The following is a 22,316-nucleotide window of genomic DNA, read 5'->3' on the forward strand; positions in this document are numbered from 1 at the left end:
TGAGTTGGGAAATTGTGTTAGATGTAAATATAAACGGAATACAATTATTTGCAAATCATTTTCAACCCATATTCAGTTGAATATGCTATAAGACAACATATTTGATGTTCAAACTGATATACTTTTTTTTTTTTGCAAATAATCACTATCTTTAGAATTTGATCCCAGCAACACGTGACAAAGAAGTTGGGAAAGGTGGCAATAAATACTGATAAAGTTGAGGAATGCTCATCAAACACTTATTTGGAACATCCCACAGGTGAACAGGCAAATTGGGAACAGGTGGGTGCCATGATTGGGTATAAAAGTAGATTCCATGAAATGCTCAGTCATTCACAAACAAGGATGGGGCGAGGGTCACCACTTTGTCAACAAATGCGTTAGCAAATTGTTGAACAGTTTAAGAAAAACCTTTCTCAACCAGCTATTGCAAGGAAATTAGGGATTTCACCATCTGCGGTCCGTAATATCATCAAAGGGTTCAGAGAATCTGGAGAAATCACTGCACGTAAGCAGCTAAGCCCGTGACCTTTGATCCCTCAGGCTGTACTGCATCAACAAGTTTTTGGAAACTGTGGACGTCGTGTCCTCCGGACCAAAGAGGAAAAGAACCATCCAGATTGTTATAGGCGCAAAGTTGAAAAGCTAGCATCTGTGATGGTATGGGGGTGTATTAGTGCCCAAGACTTGGGTAACTTACACATCTGTGAAGGCGCCATTAATGCTGAAAGGTACATACAGGTTTTGGAGCAACATATGTTGCCATCCAAGCAACGTTACCATGGACGCCCCTGCTTATTTCAGCAAGACAATGCCAAGCCACGTGTTACATCAACATGGCTTCATAGTAAAAGAGTGCGGGTACTAGACTGGCCTGCCTGTAGTCCAGACCTGTCTCCCATTGAAAATGTGTGGCGCATTATGAAGCCTAAAATACCACAACAGAGACCCCCGGACTGTTGAACAACTTAAGCTGTACATCAAGCAAGAATGGGAAAGAATTCCACCTGAGAAGCTTAAAAAATGTGTCTCCTTAGTTCCCAAACGTTTACTGAGTGTTGTTAAAAGGAAAGGCTATGTAACACATTGGTGAACATGCCCTTTCCCAACTACTTTGGCACGTGTTGCTGCCATGAAATTCTAAGTTAATTATTATTATTATCATTATTATTATTATATTATTTGCAAAAAAAAAAAAATAAGTTTATGAGTTTGAACATCAAATATCTTGTCTTTGTAGTGCATTCAATTGAATATGGGCTTAAAAGGATTTGCAAATCATTGTATTCCGTTTATATTTACATCTAACAATTTCCCAACTCATATGGAAACGGGGTTTGTATAAGCCGCGTATATATATATATATATATATATATATATATATATATATATATATATATATATATATATATATATATATATATGTTGTGAAATGAGTTATTCACACACAACATTTTTATAATTGTTTATTTACATTCCGTAATTATTTCCAAATGGTGCCTGTAACACAGCAGTAAAACGGCTAAAAACTAAAGTCTTCGTCATGGACCCACTAGCAGCTGAAGCTAGCTCTCCAATCAACTGAACAGACTCAATAACTCCACGGTGACGTTTTTTGGTGAATTTCCTGAGTAATTTGTGAAAGTGAAACAATACAATCATAATGCCGTTGTAAGTTAATATTACTAACACAGACACTTGTAGACGTGTTAGAATGTTAGTTAATGCCAACGACGCTAGCTATGCATGAAAATGATGGTACATTTGGAGAGTGTGGGGTGTGGTTTCATTCGCGGACATCTTGGAGACAGACTCAAAAAAACGTGTTATAAAATTGACTGAAGCAAAAGTTATACTCCACTAAATGTACACCAAAGCATCTCCCATGTGTATTATCTAGACCAGGGTTTGTTAACCTTTTTTAACCTTTTTCACAACAAATATTAACACTAAATTAGACATCTTACCCTAGTGCATTCAGTAATATCTAACGTACTTACTGTTTACAACCTTGTCAAATGATATGAAACCATGTGTTCATCAAAGCGATCATCATTTATTTAACACAAACTTTAGGCTTAGGTCAGGCTGATTAGAAAAATAAGTAATAACCAAATGTACTGGTTAATAAGGGAACCGTAAATAACTGACAAAAATAAATGTACGTACAATTAGGTGTTGTTAAAGTAAACTAAATTAATCATGAATATGTTTATTAATTAAACTATCAATAAAATCAAAATGCAAATGAAAATACAGCTTCACTACTTAAGTCATAATTGTTGCGCTTAAAGGCCTACTGAAATGTGATTTTCTTATCTAAACGGGGATAGCAGGTCCATTCTATGTCATACTTGATCATTTCGCGATATTGCCATATTTTTGCTGAAAGGATTTAGTAGAGAACATCGACGATAAAGTTCGCAACTTTTGGTCGCTGATAAAAAAACCTTGCCTCTACCGGAAGTAGCAGACGCGTGACGTCACAGGTTGTGGAGCTCCTCACATCTGCACATTGTTTACAATCATGGCCACCAGCAGCAAGAGCGATTCGGACCGAGAAAGCGACGATTTCCCCATTAATTTGAGCGAGGATGAAAGATTTGTGGATGAGGAAAGTGAGAGTGAAGGACTAGAGGGCAGTGGGAACGATTCAGATAGGGAAGATGCTGTGAGAGGCGGGTGGGACCTGATATTCAGCTGGGAATGACTAAAACAGTAAATAAACACAAGGCATATATATACTCTATTAGCCACAACACAACCAGGCTTATATTTAATATGCCACAAATTAATCCCGCATAACAAACACCTCCCCCCTCCCGTCAATATAACCCGCCAATACAACTCAAACACCTGCACAACACACTCAATCCCACAGCCCAAAGTACCGTTCACCTCCCCAAAGTTCATACAGCACATATATTTCCCCAAAGTCCCCAAAGTTACGTACGTGACATGCACATAGCGGCACGCACCTAAGGGCAAGCGATCAAATGTTTGGAAGCCGCAGCTGCATGCGAACTCACGGTACAGCGTCTGCACATCCAACTCAAAGTCCTCCTGGTAAGAGTCTCTGTTGTCCCAGTTCTCCACAGGCCAATGGTAAAGCTTGACTGTCATCTTTCAGGAATGTAAACAATGAAACACCGGCTGTGTTTGTGTTGCTGCAGCCGCCCGCAATACACCGCTTCCCACCTACAGCTTTCTTCTTTGCTGTCTCCATTGTTCATTGAACAAATTGCAAAAGATTCACCAACACAGACGTCCAGAATACTGTGGAATTTTGCGATGAAAACAGACGACTTAATAGCTGGCCACCATGCTGTCCCAAAATGTCCTCTACAATCCGTGACTCACGCGCAGACGTCATCATACCGAGACGTTTTCAGCAGGATATTTCGCGCAAAATTTAAAATTGCACTTTAGTAAGCTAACCCGGCTGTATTGGCATGTGTTGCAATGTTAAGATTTCATCATTGATATATAAACTATCAAACTGCGTGGTCAGTAGTAGTGGGTTTCAGTAGGCCTTTAAGAAACGTATCTATGACTTTAGCCGTAGACTTCTTCTGTTCATTTGAGATGATCATTACTGCCACAACTGATGGAAAAGTGTATTACAACTGAGTACTGCCGCAGACTACATGGACCACAGCTGAAAAAACTGATATTTCTTGGCAGCCCTACTAGGGGGCACTTGCGGGCCTAGGGTTAAAAACACTGATCCGCACCACAAGGAAGTATTTTAAATGTTGATTAAAATCCCAAAATGTTTTCCATTGAATATAAGACAACCTGTCTTTTTCAGAAGACAGTATGTGAAAACTATAGCAGTTTTCTGTTAAAAAGATTCCATAACTTTAAACTGGATACGATTCAGGACTTTGGTCATAGCTAATGACAGCACAATTAATAGTCGATATGGATTGAAAGTCGATGTAAAAAAACAAAACGAAAAGCATCCCAACACAAAAGTATTAAACGATAAGACCAGGGGTAATGCTACAGAAAATTATCGAGGACCAGACCCCATAATTCCACCCATCTGTCCATATCCTACCATTTGTACTCGCAGAAAAACCTGCTGACTTTGGGCAAATGGCAGACTACACCCTGGACTAGTTGCCAATCAATCACAAGGATAAACCAAGACATATAGGTCAATGCTACGCCGCTAACAATGGTAGAGTTGTATAAAGTCACCACGAGCCCCACAAATGTCCGGCTGGATGAATAGAAAGAAACCCCATGAGGCACTTTCAGAAGTTCTACCCAGAGGAGAGGAAGTTACATCTGCCCAGGGATGACCAACTGCATATTTTGTTTTCCTGCAATACTGATTGTTCATGTACAACACAAGGACGAGTGGACAATACTGTTCATACAGGGTTGTTATCGTTCTTCTTCAGGGTCTCACAATCGCAGGAAGAGACCTATCCCATCCCCTAAGAAGCACAAACACCACTTTGTCTACTATCACCAGAAGACTGCACAAGACATGGAAGGTTTATCGAGAAAGGAAAAATGACAACATCCCCGGAGGAGATAAAACTTTACCGGTGGAAAAGTTTGAAGCCGTGGCTTCCCTTTTGCATTGTTCCTCGGTGACACACAGTCCATAAATTTGTTGGAAATCTCATAGGAGATGTTTAGTGGCTCAGTATTGATTGATATCGTTCACAGACACATATTTATGGAGTGATGGACATGTTGGCCTTCGCAACGTGATTTGGGAAGCCATAATTTAGCGAAGCCTTTCTCTGGCCCCAACTTTCGATCTTTTTGAGAGCCGACCAGGACATATTTCACTTTTTTCCACATCTCTTTCCACAGCCTTTGTTGTGTTTGGAGGCAAGGAGGTGAACGCCGGTCCTGAGTGATCGTCTACAGCAGGGGTGTCAAACTCAAATACAGAGTGGGCCAAAATGTAAAACTGAACAAAGCCGCGGGCCAAGGTTGAACAAATTAACCTTTTAATAGGGACCCAAACAAGTTTTGCATTGAATATTGAACAAGCAAGGCTTGTATAACTTTATAGTGACATGCAAAATCGAGTTTCAAATAATAATAATAATAAAAAAATATCAATGGCATATCAAATACAATTTAAATGAAAATTGAATGCCTCTTTTCTATTTGCAGCCTTCTGAGGTAAATATCAACATTAACTTTTTCCACAGGCTAATGAATTAGAAAATAAAATAACAATGAATAAACCAACCATTCAGGACTTTAAACTGCTCAGTTTGCAACACACTGATCTAATCTGATGATACCAAGCCAGATACCTGCCATCTTTTCTTGGATGCTAGTTCATTAATGTCGGGGCTCAGGCTTTGGGCTGAGGCATCTTTCATTATCGAACAAAGTTGTTCATCAGTCATTATACCTCATAGTCCACCCGGACCACAGTCTTGGGGCCGTGCTTTAAAGGCAGTGTGTTTATCGTCCTCCACGAGCTGTCGTCACGTCTGCTTTTCATCCATTCCAACAACGTGCCGGCCCGATCACAAAATATGTGCGGCTTCAGGACGCACACACATGTGAATGCAATGCATACTTGGCCAACAGCGATACAGGTTACACTGACGGTGCCCGTATAAATAACTTTAACACTGTTAGATATATGCGCCACACTGTGAATCCGCACCAAACACATTTCGGGAGAACATCCGCACAGTAACACAACATAAACACAACAAAACAAATACCCAGAATCCCATGCAGTATTGTGCCGGATAATGCAGCCCCGGGGTAGAATGCACCCCTTGACGGGAGTGTTACATCAACTAAAGCCCACACTTAAAGTTTTCACGTGCAAGATTGAATCTATTTAAAAAAGTTATTTAATAAGAAGCCAAAAGTGCTAAAACAATAATGTTGGAGGAGTTGGAGGAGTTGTGAATGAATGCAGTCGCAGCTGGGCCACAACATTAGGTACACCTGCAGACTGCAGCACGGATTTCATATTTCATTCATTCACAACTCCTCCAACACGAACATTATTGATTTTCAACTTTTGGCTTCTTATTAAATAACTTTTTTAAATAGATTCAATCTTGCACGTGGAAACTTTAAGTGTGGGCTTTAGTTGATACAACACTCCCGTCAGGGGGTGCATTCTACGACGGGGGTGCATTATCCGGCACAACACCGGGCTGCAATATACACCCCCGCTACCACCAAACCCCCCCCCCCCCTCTGTGCGTCGGTTGAGGTGGGCAGGGTTGGGGGGGGCGGGGTTTGGTGGTAGCGGGTGTGTATATTGCAGCCCGGAAGAGTTAGGGCTGCATGGGATTCTGGGTATTTGTTTTGTTGTGTTTATGTTGTGTTACTGTGCGGATGTTCTCCCGAAATGTGTTTGTCATTCTTGTTTGGTGTGGCGCATATTTCTAACAGTGTTAAAGTTATTTATACGGGCACCGCCAGTGTAATCTGTATTGCTGTTGGCCAAGTATGCGTTTGCATTCACGTGTGTGTGCGTGCTGAAGCCGCACACATTATGTGACAGGGCCAGCATTCGTTAGACTGGGTGACAAGCGGACGTGACGATTTTTGGGAGGGGCAATGAAATTTGAGAGTCTCCCAGGAGGGTTGGCAAGTATGTATTAGCGGTGAATGCGGTGTTACCGCGGAACCGCCGCTGAATATAATCGGTGGGCCAGCTCTAGGGTTAATTTGATATCGCCTCAAGGGCCAAGTGAAATTACACGGCAGGCCAAATTTGGCCCGCGGGCCAGAGTTTGACACCCATGGTCTACAGGATGTCAGTGGAGTGTTGCTGACTTGGATGCGATCCATTTTGCACAGCAAACAGTTGGCTGGCGACACCCACACGTGTTGTTGATGCAAGAGATGGATTGCAAGCTGCAGACTCTCAGTCGCTCCTTCAAGGAGACGTTCCAGCCCCTTTGGCTCCCACCTCCTTGCCTTCTCCTCTCAGCAAAGCGTGGCCCCCGCAGATGTCGCGTTTTAAGGAAGCGGTGAACTCGCAATGACTTGGAAACCATTTCAAAGGAAGCCTGTCATCCGTACTTCAAGTGGTCTTGGTTTGATCATGAATCGAGCACACCGGCAGTGAACGACAAACCACGAGTGTCCTCAACGTTCTTATTTTTGGGTGAAGCTGTCCACAGACATGATACCAATTAGTGTGCTACAACATTCTCAAGCTGACTCCAAGAGCAATTTCCAGTGTACGACCACAATGACAACCCGGCATCCATCCCCAATTTCCTTAAGACCATCCTGTTCCAAAAGCCCTCAACTGGGGAGGCCCTGTGGAAGTAGAGCGTGAAACCAGCCAACGTGGCGGGGGCTGCCAACAACTTTCTCTGGGGAAATCACACAAGACTTAGTCAAATCGCACAAGCGCTGGCAGGGCTGTTTCCTTTTGTAAGAGGGAAAGGGGAGGGGAGAAGGCATAAGATGGTAAAGGTGGAGACAAATGGGTCAAATGCCCGTGGGAGAGGTGACCTATGGAGAATAGCAAATGAGTAAATGGAGTATGGTAAGTGGTTATTAGTGGTAGGGCGGGGCCAATACACCTGTCCACTGGCCCTTGGGATGTGTTCCTTGTTTTAAGAGGCCTTTCCGAACATGATCAATTATTCTACACATATCCTTATATGAACAGCAGTTACCACAATTACCGATTTTACCAGAGTATAAGATGGCAATGTTTTCTGAAAAAAATAAATAAACACTGTAAAAAAACAGGGTCCACAGTCTTGTGATTAGGGACGTAACGATAAACGGTATCACTCCTGGCGGTTAGTACCATATTTTTCGGACTATAAGTCAGTTTTTTTCATAGTTTGGCCGGGCTCCAGTGCGACTTATATATGTTTTTTTCCTTCTTTATTATGCATTTTCGGCAGGTGCGACTTATACTCCGGTGCGACTTATACTCCGAAAAATACGGTATTAAAGTTAAAAAGTTAAAGTACCAACGATTATCACACACACACTGGGTGTGGTGAAATTTGTCCTCTGCATTTGACCCATCCCCTTGTTCACCCCTGGGAGGTGAGGGGAGCAGTGAGCAGCAGCGGTGGCCACGCCCGAGAATAATTTTTGGTGAGTTAACCCTTAATTCCAACCCTTGATGTGGAGTGCCAAGCAGGGAGGTAATGGATTCCATTTTTATAGTCTTTGGTATGACTTGGCCGGGGTTTGAACTCACAACCTACCGATCTCAGGGCGGACACTCTAACCACTAGGCCACTACCATATTAACATAAAACGATCGAAAAACTCTGATTGATAACTTCACTCATGGAATGACAGACAGCTCGCTAGCTTAAATGCTAACATGAAAACAAGGAACATTAACGTATTTCCCCATAAGAAACAACATACCCCGATCTAAACTTACATAAACACATCGCTGTCAGAGCATCTCAGCCATCGGACATAGAAGCTGTGCTCTCTTAGACTGGGATCGTTCTATACTCCGAGGAATACGCTGCGTTCAAGGACTGCTGAACACAGTAGGACACAACACCTGCCAGAAATAATAGATAAGAGATTTTATTTGTTATGCGCTTTTTTTTTTGCAATCAATCTTAAAGTGCTTAGCCATTAAAGCAGATAAAATACTAAATCACTATCAGTGAAGCATAAGAGGCACAAAACATGCAAAACAGTGGGTTTTTCTACCGCAGTGACTATTGACTGGAGTTTTTTTTTTTTTTTTAAGTGTCTCTAAGTACTTTTTGAGCACATTCAACAATACCGCGATGATAATAATGATGTCATTTTGGTCATGAAATGTTCATATGGTTAGAACCCTACCTGTGATTAATGCATGCAAAACAATGCTGCTGTCAAAGGACCAGGTGAGTCAGAGCCTGCTTTGCAGTCGCTCAAACACACACCCACACACACACACGCACACACACACACACACACACACACACACACACACACACACACACACACACACACACACACACACACACACACACACACATTATTGTATTTGTTACCTTCTTGAGACCTATGAAAAATGGCTACCTTTTTAGGACCACCCTTTCTAGATATATATGAATGTGTATTTACAACATTAATAATATATACAAACTATGCAAATATAAAAAAGCCTGTTGTGAAAAATAAGTTGGAATTTCACAAGAAGGTCACAATTTCACAAGAAAAACTTGGAATTTTGGCAGTATTATAATAAAAGTCGTACTTTTACTCAATGCAAGTCAAGATTTTACAAGAACAACTGCGATATGATAAATGTTGGAATTTTACTCAATAACAGTCGCAATTTTACAAGAAAAGCTTAAAATTAGGGATTTCCGATAATGGCTTTTTGCCGATATCCGATATTCCGATATTGTCCAACTCTTTAATTACCGATACCGATATCAACCGATACCGATATCAACCGATATATACAGTCGTGGATATTAAAAAATTATTACGCTTAATTTGGACAACCAGGTATGGTGAAGATAAGGTACTTTTTAAAAAAAATAAAATAAAATAAAATAAAATAAATACATTTAAAATATTGTCTTGAATAAAAAAGAAAGTAAAACAATATAAAAACAGTTACATAGAAACTAGTAATTAATGAAAATGAGTAAAATTAACTGTTAAAGGTTAGTACTATTAGTGGACCAGCAGCACGCACAATCATGTGTGCTTACGGACTGTATCCCTTGCAGACTGTATTGATATATATTGATATATAATGTAGGAACCAGAATATTAATAACAGAAAGAAACAACCCTTGTGTGTGAATGAGTGTAAATGGGGGAGGGAGGTTTTTTGGGTTGATGCACTAATTGTAAGTGTATCTTGTGTTTTTTATGTTGATTTAATAAAAATAAAAAATAAAAAATAAAAAATAAAAAAACGATAAAAAAAACTGATACCGATAATTTCCGATATTACATTTTAACGCATTCATCGGCCGATAATATCGGCAGGCCGATATAATCGGACATCTCTACTTAAAATGTTGGCAATTTTATGAAAGGAGTTGTAATTTCACTTGACAAAAGTCAAAATTTTCTAAGAAAACTTAAAAATGTTGGCAATATTATAATAATCTGATTTTTATTTGGCAAAATTATGACAAAAGTCATAATTTTACTCAAAAAAGTTCACTATTTTACAAGAACAACAACAAAATTGGCAATATTGTGATAACAGTCAGAATTTTATATGACAAGTGTCAACATTTTGCATTAAAAAGTAATAATTTTACATAAAAAAGTAATAATTTTACGAGAAAATATTGCAATATTACAGAAACAGAAAGAATATGAGAAGTTGTTCCCAATTTTATAAGAAAAAAGTCGACACATTGTGAGCAAAAGACTGCTTTTAGTTAATTGATTAAATTTTTTACATTTTTTTGTTTGTAATTGTTTTTTAATCTTCATTATTTACTTCAAGTCATTACAGTATGTCTCTACATACATATTTATTTATTTTTTTTAAATTAATTTTGGCCAAAAGGGGGCGCATTTCAATATCTTACACACACTTGTTATTTCATATGTTGACCAGAGGCGGAGCACTTCTAAAAGCGACACACGCTCAATTTGAAAAATCCCTCCTTTTTTGGGACCACCCTTATTTTGATAGATTTCACCACCAGGGGTGCAAATGAGACATTCTCTATTAGATGCAATGTTATTGGGACCATGGTTTATGTCATCACTTGTTCACACCTCCTCATATGGAAGCTACTTCTCCTTCTTGGTGTCTCAAGAAGGGTAGAAACACACACACACACACACACACACACACACAAGTGGAGAGATGCAGCCGCGACACACGGAGCCTTGTAGCAAATGAGTCAACAACAAAGGAGCAGTTCTGGTGCTAATTTTTAGATAATGGTGATGAACAAAGTCATCAGTCAACAACTATCACGCAGCCAAGAAATATAATTAGATATGACAAATGGAATATTATTTCAATGAGATTGTCGAAAAAAAGGTGTTGTCTTATATCCGGTGGCTCTAATGAGGAATGGGCCTCATAAACTCTAATTATGTGCAGTTGTTGATGGATTATGTTCTGAAGCAAAATGGAGTGCACTTCCTGCTGGAACCAGCACAGGTGCTGTTAATTCAGTTCATTTCTGGTACGAATTCAGCTTTCGCCAGCCTAATCGCCGCCTTTGTGTCTTTGCTCCCAGTGCTGCCCACACTGGTGTGTGAATGGGAATGAGTGGTCAGCCAATTGGTAGCGTGCTTCTACTAGGGTTGTCTCGAGACTAATATTTTGGTACCGGTACCAAAATGTATTGCAATACTTTTCTAAATAAAGGGGACCACAAAAAATGGCATCATTGTCTTTATTTGCACAAAACATCTTAGGGTACATTAAACATATGTTTCTCATTGCAATGTAGTCCTTAAATAAAATAGTGAACATACTAGACAACTTGTCTTTTAGTAGTAAGTAAACAAACAAAGACTCCTAATTAGTCTGCTGATGTATGCAGTAACATATTGTGTCATTTATCATTCTATTTTGTCAACATTATGAGGGACAAACTGTAAAAAATATTATTAATCTACTTGTTCATTTACTGTTAATATCTGCTTATTTTCTGTTTTAACATGTTCTATCTACACTTCTGTTAAAATGTAATAATCACTTATTCTTCTCTTGTTTGATACTTTACATTAGTTTTGGATGATACCGCAAATGTAGGTATCGATCCGATACCAAGTAGTTGCAGGATCATACATTGGTCATATTGAAAGTCTTCATGTATTGATGTAATCATAGTTGTATTGATGAGATACACTTTTGTACTTGGTATCCTTACAGTGGATGTCAGGTGTAGATCCACCCATGGCATTTGTTTACATTGTGACACCAGTGAGCTATTGTATCCTCCTACGGTGTGTAGTGAAGCATATTTAGCTATAATCTTGTCCTCCAGTGATAACGGAACTTGTAAAAAACTCACTTTATTTGTCGCCATGGAGGCCAGGATTAGTGATTTAGAAGTAGCTAAAACACTGCCGACTGTGAATGGATGTTAGCTGCTAGCTAGCTAGCTATGTCTTAAAGCACCTCTTCCTGAGGGCGTTTCAGTGTTATAACTTCACCTTTATCTTTAGTTTTTACACCAAAATGCGTCCATTCTCTCTTTTCTGTCTACACCCTGTGTCTGCTTGTAAGTACTCTGTGTGCTGCCGAACATGCTCCTCTTCTTGTAAAAGCAGCAATGTCACGACGTGACGACGCACGATAATGCCCGTTAAAAAAAATAAATGGCGAACCGGTATTTTTCAGGGTATAGTACCGTTTTTGACTCCTTAGTACCGCGATACTATACTAATACCGGTATACCGTACAACCCTAGCTTAAACTTGTGATGTGACAAAATGTGCCGAGGCTTCAGTGTGTCGAGGAATGGAGGGGATGTTTCCACGGAGCCCGTATCGAGCCTTGCTTCATGTAGGTGAGGAGCCGGAAATGACGAGGCCACTTCGTGACGCAGTTCCGATATTGCGAGGCTATTCAACAACACATAAACCGCCAAAGCTTCATTGAAAGTGTGGCCATTTGAAAGCCACGGTCTGTTTGGAATCTGGATAGAAAATAAACATTTTATTTTTAAATGAGAATCAAATAACGGTGAAAGATATTGAATTTGAGGGCAAATGTAATCGCTCCGTGAGCAGTATGAATTCGACAAAATCGAAACAAAACAATATATATAAATGCATTGTGCTGACTTCACTGGATGCGTAAAGGTCAACGCATTTACCTTTTATGCCACAAGCCGTGGGTTCGATTCTCGACAGAGTCATTATTTAATGTCAGCAATTGTCTTACAAGGAGATTCACTACGTATTGGTGGTGGTAAGCTACTATCAGTGTCGGGTTGGTTACTGAAAAGCAGTAACTAGTTACAGTTACTAGTTACTTCATTTCAAAAGTAATTCAGTTACTAACTCAGTTACTTACACCAAAAAGTAATGCGTTACTGTGAAAAGTAACTATTTAGTTACTTATTTTTTCTTTTTTTTTTAAAGCTCCAATTAATGCCCTTTTAGCCTTCATTTCAGTACTGTTATTGCACTGGAGAATAATACAATGTGTTGATCAACTTGACATGCATTTGCATCACTCAACTCTGCTAAGCCATGTGGTCTACATACAACACACAAAGACAAAGATATGTTACAAAGGCCAATTTGTTTCTGGCCAGAACAAATTGACAAAACTATTTTAAATAGCTGCAACATAACATACATAAGTAACAAACAGCATAATAACAGCATAGATGTAAACCAAGAAAGGCACACACTACATACACAAAGTCTAACCAGGCATTTTCTTCCTCAAGTAATTCTTATACAAAATCATGTCTGAAACCCAGAACACTACACATTTCCCCAGTTTTAGTTTAGAGATAAGGAAAGATTGGCCTGGCCCACTAGGATCCCTCTTTATGTTTGTGAACTTTATAGTCTATACATTTAGAGTGATGTGATAATCAAACACTCTCGAAGTCTAGAATGAAAGAGTATAAAAGAGAATTGACAGCAACGTTCCCTCTCAGGAGCGCGCATGTGCAATTGCGCACTGCTCAAATATATGCCATGCACAAAATCAAATAAAAAAATAAGCGCATAACAATTTTCGACACGACACGGACACGACAGAGAAAACCGTTTTCGTCATCATTGTTCAAATATTGTAACGTCTGTCGAGACGCTTTGAGGACATGAATTCCATCCATCACTTTACTGAGCAAAACTCTTTACTGTCGGCCATAAACACATCACCAAAACATTAGTAAAAAAAATGATATCTAGCAAAACTGGTCATTTTCTGCAGTACAAACCAGACCAAAAGCAACTTTGTTATATCAACAGCAGCCGCTCGCTCTCTCACGTGCGCCAACACTTGCACATATGGCACTTAGCCAGTGATGCGTTTACAGCCACACAAAAAGTCGGACAACTCCAACACCACACATAAAGTGTCATTCCAGGTCGTTACACTATGATTTACCAATCAAATGTGTGCTTATTCTAGTGTCATTTATTAGGAATCTTAATTTATAAATATTAATCATTAAATGCTGTTAGTATATTAAATAAATACTAATAAAAATATATTTTTTACAAACAGGAAGTTGCAGGAATGTACACATGATCCCCTGCTTACATCTCATTGTGCAACATGTGAATGTTTTAATGGGAACTAAATGCAATGTCTGAAAGGGGTACAAATTATTTCCAAAGCAGGACCTCCACCCAGACAAACAATACAAGTACACAGTTCATGAAAAACAATATTTTTTGTTATTGTCATTATAAGTGGGCCTAAATACTTATATTAGAAATGGAAATGACTGCTGTCATTTGATTCTAATAATAAGAGAATGTTGTCTGTCTATCTGTGTTGGCCCTGTGATGAGGTGGGGACTTGTCCAGGGTGTACACTGCCTTCCGCCCGAATGCAGCTGAGATAGGCTCCAGCGACCCCGAAAGGGACCAGCGGTAGAAAATGGATGGATGGATGGAGATGTAAGTTGTTATTTAGTGAGGTTTGGGACAGGTGTGCTGCTGGTGTAGCCACAGTGTGCACGTCTAAAGTTGCTCACATGGACTCCACTCAATGCTCAGGGACTTTTTGCATTTGCTCACACATGAACAATTAGAGGGAACATTGATTGACAGAGTGTGTGTACCTTCAGCGGTGAATGGTGGTGGTGGTGGTGGAGGTGAAGTGGCATCAGAGTCTCTGTCTCTCTTTACTAGCTTCGTCGAAGCATGTTGCTAAGTAGCTTGTTTCAGCAGATTTGAATTGCTGTTTTGGGCAGTAGATGGCATCTTTGATCCAAAGCACAAATTACATTTAACTAAAATGTTATTTTCTTTGTGCTCGACAAAAGAAAAGTAGTGAAAATATCTCCATGTTAGCAAACTCGATTTCTGGCTCCGCCATGATCAGACACGCCCCCCCCCTTTGCTCCCCACACTCACACTCAGACACACCCACACAGAGCGCATGTCTCTCTCTCTTCTCCGGCTTGTGACACAAGAAGAATCAGAACGACACAGCAGCCCTCCGATAAAACACACTTTATACTACATAAAAAGTAACGTAAAATAACGCAGTAACGCATCATGTAGTAACGGTAACGGAGTTACTGAATATAAAAAAATAACGCGTTAGATTACTAGTTACTTTGTAACGCGTTAGTCCCAACACTGGCTACTATACAGTGGTGGTCCGTCAAGGCCAGCAAGGCCTTCTCTGCTGGCCTAACATAACCAGAAATCATGATCATAATTAAAGATAAGTCATGTTTTATTTATTTTCCCTAAAAATCTAAAAGTATTCATATTCTCTTCATGTCATATTATGCTCCTTACAGTGCTGTTGTTTTTAGTTTATAGAGTGTTTTTCCAGTCAGAATTCAGCTAGCTTATTCTTTAGCTTATTCCATGCTGTACCAAATCTGCCTTCAGTATCAACAATGTATGTGCACTGTAAGTGAACGGGCATATTATTTCCTTCCGTTGTTGACTATTTTTTCATACGGTGTTGATGTGGGTGTGGGCATTTTGTGGGTGTGGCACCGAACGGAGATGTTGACATGCGGAGTTTCAAACACTCTTCATTCTCTAGCGCATGGGTGTCAAACTCTGGCCCGCGGGCCAAATTTGTAATTTCACTTGGCCCTTGAGGGGATATCAAATTAACACTGGAGCTGGCCTGCCGATTATATACAGCGGCGGTGCCGCGGAAACGCCTCATTCATCGCTAATTCTCATACTTACCAACCCTCCCGGAAGACTCCCAATTTCACTGCCCCTCCCAATAATAGTCACATCCGCTTTTCATCCAGTCCAACGAGTGCTGGCCCAGTCACATAACATGTGCGGGTTCTGCACACACACTAGTGAATGAAACACATACTTAATCAACAACGATACAGGTTACACTGAGGGTGCCCGTGTAAACAACTTTTACACTGTTAGAAATATACGCCACACTGTGAACCCACACCAAACAAGAATGACAAACACATTTCGGGAGAACATCCGCACCGTAACACAACATAAACACAACAGAACAAATACCCAGAACCCTTTGAAGCACTAACTCTTCCGAGACGCTACAAGGTGTGTGTGTGTGTGTGTGTGTGTGTGTGTGTGTGTGTGTGTGTGTGTGTGTGTGTGTGTGTGTGTGTGTGTGTGTGTGTGTGTGTGTGTGTGGGGGGGAAAAGTTAGTGCTACAAAGGGTTCTGGGTATTTGTTCTGTTGTGTTTATGTTGTGTTACGGTGCGGATGTTCTCCCAAAATGTGTTTGTCATTCTTGTTTGGTGTGGGTTCACAGTGTGGCGTATATTTCTAACAGTGTAAAAGTTGTTTATACGGGCACCCTCTGTGTAACCTGTATCGCTGTTGATTAAGTATGCATTGCATTCACATGTTTATGCATACAGACGCCTGCATATATTGTGTGATCGGGCCGGCACGTTGTTAGAATGGATGAAAAGCGGACGTGACGACAGCTTGTAGTCGACGTTAAAGGCAGTGCCTTTAAGGCACGCCCTCAAGACTGTGGTCCGAGCGGACTACGAGATATAATGACTGATGAACACCTTCGTTTGATAATGAAGGTTGCCTCAGCTCAAAGCCTGAGCCCCGACATTAATGAACTAGCATCCAAGAAAAGATGGCAGGTATCTGGCTTGGTATCATCAGATTAGATCAGTGTGTTGCAAACTGAGCAGTTTAAAGTCCTGAATGGTTGGTTTATTCATTATTTTATTTTCAAATGTATTAGCCTGTGGAAAAAGTTAATGTTGATATTTACCTCAGAAGGCTGCAAATAGACAATAGGCATTACATTTTTATTTAAAATGTATTTGATATGCCATTGATATTTTTTAATTATTATTATTATTATTTGAAACTCGATTTTGCATGTCACTATAAAGTTATATAAGCCTTGCTTGTTCAATATTTAATGCAAAACTTGTTTGGGTCCCTATTAAAAGGTTTATTTGTTCAACCTTGGCCCGCGGCTTTGTTCAGTTTTACATTTTGGCCCACTCTGTGTTTGAGTTTGACACCCCTGCTCTAGCGGGTGACTCTTCAAATGATGCTACATTAGCAGTGGTGCTACTTTTTGTAGCAACGCTTTTGCCGCATAACTGTTCAACATCTTCCCGCTTGAAGCCAAACCACCACCGGACGATGGACCCCGTGCTGTTTTTCTTGGGAATTAATTCTTCCTTCATTTGTTAACAGATTTGCACCTTCTCTCTCTCGTATTACCACCCGCACCGCACCGTTAGCATCACAGCTAACGTTACCATGTCACTACCTGTCTGCTCCGCGGGAGCGTGTGACGTTGCACACGTGACGTATGTAAGAAGGTGCGCTTGTTTTAAAGGGGAACATTATCACAATTTCAGAATGGTTAAAACCATTAAAAAAAAATTCAAAATTTTACCCATCACACAATATCCCTAAAAAAAGCTTCAAAGTGCCTGATTTTAACCATCGTTATATACACCCGTCCATTTTCCTGTGACGTCACATAGTGAAGCCAACACAAACAAACATGGCGGAAAGAACAGCAAGCTATAGCGACATTAGCTCGGATTCAGACTCGGATTTCAGCGGCTTAAGCGATTCAACAGATTACGAATGTATTGAAACGGATGGTTGTAGTGTGGAGGCAGGTAGCGAAAACGAAATTGAAGAAGAAACTGAAGCTATTGAGCCATATCGGTTTGAACCGTATGCAAGCGAAACCGACGAAAACGACACGACAGCCAGCGACACGGGAGAAAGCGAGGACGAATTCGGCGATCGCCTTCTAACCAACGATTGGTATGTGTTTGTTTGGCATTAAAGGAAACTAACAACTATGAACTAGGTTTACAGCGTCCATCCATCCATCCATCCATCTTCTTCCTATTATCCGAGGTCGGGTCGCGGGGGCAGCAGCCTAAGCAGGGAAGCCCAGACTTCCCTCTCCCCAGCCGCTTCGTCCAGCTCCTCCCGGGGGATCCCGAGGCGTTCCCAAGCCAGCCGGGAGACATAGTCTTCCCAACGTGTCCTGGGTCTTTCTCGTGGCCTCCTACCGGTCGGACATGCCCTAAACACCTCCTTAGGGAGGCGCTCGGGTGGCATCCTGACCAGATGCCCGAACCACCTCATCTGGCTCCTCTCGATGTGGAGGAGCAGCGGCTTTACTTTGAGCTCCCCCCGGATGACAGAACTTCTCACCCTATCTCTAAGGGAGAGCCCCGCCACCCGGCGGAGGAAACTCATTTCGGCCGCTTGTACCCGTGATCTTGTCCTTTCGGTCATAACCCAAAGCTCATGACCATAGGTGAGGATGGGAACGTAGATCGACCGGTAAATTGAGAGCTTTGCCTTCCGGCTCAGCTCCTTCTTCACCACAACGGATCGATACAGCGTCCGCATTACTGAAGACGCCGCACCGATCCGCCTGTCGATCTCACGATCCACTCTTCCCTCACTCGTGAACAAGACTCCGAGGTACTTGAACTCCTCCACTTGGGGCAAGATCTCCCCCCCAACCCGGAGATGGCACTCCACCCTTTTCCGGGCAAGAACCATGGACTCGGACTTTACAGCATATGAAATACATTTGGCAACAACATGCACTTTGAGAGTGCAGACAGCCCAATTTTCATCAATTAATATATTCTGTAGACATACCCTCATCCGCGCTCTTTTCCTGAAAGCTGATCTGTCCAGTTTTGGAGTTGATGTCAGCAGGCCAGGGAAGCTAGGGTCGATTGGGGGTTTAGCTCGCTCGTCTGCGGGAACCAACTGCCGCCATTGCTTGCCGTGCTACCGAGGTCCTTTGTTCCTGAATTGCTCACACACTCCGGCAGATTCAATGTGGGTCTGGCGGCAGATTTCTTTGACTTTATCGTTGGAAATGCATCTGCTTTGAGTGTCGCAGGATCTCCACACATTCTTGCCATCTCTGTCGTAGCATAGCTTTCGTCGGTAAAGTGTGCGGAACAAACGTCCAATTTCTTGCCACTTTCGCATCTTTGGGCCACTGGTGCAACTTGAATCCGTCCCTGTTCGTGTTGTTACACCCTCCGAAAACACACCGACGAGGCATGATGTCTCCAAGGTACGGAAAACAGTCGAAAATACGGAAAATAACAGAGCTGATTTGACTAGGTGTTTGAGAAAATGGCGAATTGCTTCCCGATGTGACGCCACGTAGTGACGTCATCGCTCCGAGAGCGAATATTAGAAAGCCGTTTAATTCGCCAAAATTCACCCATTTAGGATTCGGAAATCGGTTAAAAAAATATATGCTCTTTTTTCTGCAACATCAAGGTATATATTGACGCTTACATAGGTCTGGTGATAATGTTCCCCTTTAAGTCTCTGTGAGAAGGAGAGACAAGAAAGAGTGGGAAATGCATGTACCGTATTTTCCGCACTATAAGGCGCACCTAAAAACCACAATTTTTCTCAAAAGCTGACAGTGCGCCTTATAACCCGGTGCGCTTTATTACGATTCATTTTCATAAAGTTTCGATCTCGCAACTTCGGTAAACAGCCGCCATCTTTTTTCCCGGTAGAACAGGAAGCGCTTCTTCTTCTACGCAAGCAACCGCCAAGGAAAGCACCCGCCCCCATAGAACAGGAAGCGCTTCTTCTTCTACTGTAAGCAACCACCCGCCCCCGGAAGAAGAAGAAAAAACGCGCGGATATCACCGTACGTTTCATTTCCTGTTTACATCTGTAAAGACCACAAAATGGCTCCTACTAAGCGACAAGGATCCGGTTCATAAAAAGACGCAATCTCTCCATCCGCACACGGATTACTACCGTATTTCACAGCAACTGATATTCCTGTGAACCGCACTGTGGAACGGGAGCACGTACGGTGAATATTCGCACCACAGGGAATGAGAAGTCATCCTTCACTGTGGTTCTAGCTTGCCATGCTAACTTCCACCCATGGTGATATTCAAAAGGAAGACCTTGCCAAAAGAGACCTTTCCAGCCGGCGTCATCATAAAAGCTAACTCGAAGGGATGGATGGATGAAGAAAAGATGAGCGAGTGGTTAAGGGAAGTTTACGCGAAGAGGCCGGGTGGCTTTTTTCACACAGCTCCGAAGGCGAACACACCTTCACTAAGACGGGCAGACAGCGCCGGACGACATACGCCAACATTTGCCAGTGGATCGTAAATGCCTGGGCAGATATTTCGGTCACAACTGTGGTCCGAGCTTTCCGGAAGGCAGGATTCACAGAACTGCTGCACAACAACAGCGACACTGAATCCGATGACTTCGACGAGACGGAGCCGGCCATTTTTGGATCCCACGCTTGCGCAACTTTTCAATTCGGACACCGAAGACGAAGAATTCGAAGGATTTACGAATGAAGAATAACTTCAGAAGGTGAGCGCTATGTTTATTTTGTGTGTTGTGACATTAACGTTCGAGCAACATTATGTTGCTATTGCTCTACACCATTTTGAATTTTACTATGTTTGTGATTGCACATTTGCGTACATTTTGGGACAGAGTTGTTAGAACGCTGGTTTTCAATATATTATTAAAGTTTGACTGAACTATCTGACTGTTTTTTTGACATTCCCTTTAGCGCAGCGTAGGCGCGGCTTATAATCCGGGGCGGCTTATTGGTGGACAAAGTTATGAAATATGTAATTCATTGAAGGTGCGGCTAATAATCCGGTGCGCCTTATAGTGCGGAAAATACGGTAGTGTAATGCCCGCAGCTAAAAGCAACGGCGTGAGAACGTATACTCGAATATCACGATATAGTCATTTTCTATATCGCACAGAGACAAACCCGCGATATATCGAGTATATCGATGTATCGACCAGCCCTAAGTGCAAGTGCACAAACTGTCCTTTGAAGTTTTACTGAGGATGACTAAAACACACCAATGACGACTCCCTCACGTTTCAAGGGTAGCCCAGAATCCTGCATTCTGCTATGTCAGCTCTGCCGGCAACCCACATTAAATTCAAAAGACTTGGGAAAAAAAAGAGGTATTAATAAAGAAAGCTCAGGGCTGACTTGGCAAGCACGGCTCATAAATCTATTGGGAAACAATAGCTTGTAGGTGTCGGACTAGTCCTCCTTAGATGGATTCAAAGACCCGCACAGCCGCAGGACGTACCGCCGCAGGCAACGTTGCACAATATTAGTCACGGTGAATCATGTGACCCGTGTGCTTTTGCTGGTTCAAATCGAAAAGACCGAGCCGAAGTATGACGCCGCAACCTAAGACAGCCCACCCCCTCCTCATTAGGGGCTCATGATGGATCAATATCCAATGGTGAGCAGTTTCTACATATGGCGAGGGGCGGGGGCAATGATGGACCGAGGGAGACTGCATTAAACATTGATGGGGACGCCGCGGTGGCGATCGATAAGCCCTCTCTTCGCACAATTACACGTCAGGAAGCAGCGGCGTGATGCATCACATGGTTACATATTGCGGAGCGGGGAGCACAAAGGAACCAGAGCAGCAGGGCCGGGCGACGCAATTGCCCCTCACCGTTTTAGCTGCGAATGTACGTCTTTGCGGTGTGCAAATGAGCCTGACAACATGTGTGTGTGCAACTCCAGTTGTATGATTGCATGGCCGCCGGTCGATAGAACACGTGCTGGAGCCTCCCAGTCAATAAGGCTGACAATTCTCCACAGATTTTCCCTTTGCATCCCACAACACTTCTTCTCCATTCATCCACCCTTAATCACGTACACCACACCACCCCCACCCCGCCACTCAAGGACGCTGGCACACTTTGTAATTCAATGAGACAATCACGTCCAGATGCCCAACGCCAGGCGAAGAGGACCCTCGCTCTGTGATTGGAGCAACAAACTGAAATAAGATCTGTGGAAGGTTGCTTCAGAAGGCTCGCATCCTCTCTGGATACGAGGTGGAGACAAAGAGAGGGTGAGAGTGACAGCCTGGCGGAGGTAAAAAAAAAAAAAAAAAAAAAAAAAGAGAGAAGATTGAGCGGGGCTGGAATGAGCACTTAACAGTGATGAAGCCCCAGGGTGGCGCAGCGCACCGAGCCTGCCGTCTTCACGCCAGCCTGGAAAACAAAGTGGCAACACGCAAGACTGAGAGCCGCTGTGTCTCCCTGATTAATCAGCACACCACTCAGCCAACTCTCACTATGCAAAAAAAGGGGGGAAAAAAAGGAGAATTCCGGGCAGCTTTTGCTCGACAAATTAATGCCGATACAAAAATTGGGAGGAGCATAAACATTTATTAGCATAACATTAATGATGATGA

The 22,316-nt window shown here is 42.0% G+C and overlaps 1 protein-coding gene across 3 annotated transcripts in view; it reads right to left on the reverse strand.

The window, feature by feature from the left end:
* The window catches only part of ephb1 (EPH receptor B1), a 627,438-nt gene that overhangs the window by 449,341 nt on the left and 155,781 nt on the right, over positions 1-22,316 (reverse strand). The window lies entirely within an intron of this gene.

Source organism: Nerophis lumbriciformis, linkage group LG19, assembly GCF_033978685.3.
Source record: "Nerophis lumbriciformis linkage group LG19, RoL_Nlum_v2.1, whole genome shotgun sequence".
Classification (NCBI taxonomy): domain Eukaryota; kingdom Metazoa; phylum Chordata; class Actinopteri; order Syngnathiformes; family Syngnathidae; genus Nerophis; species Nerophis lumbriciformis.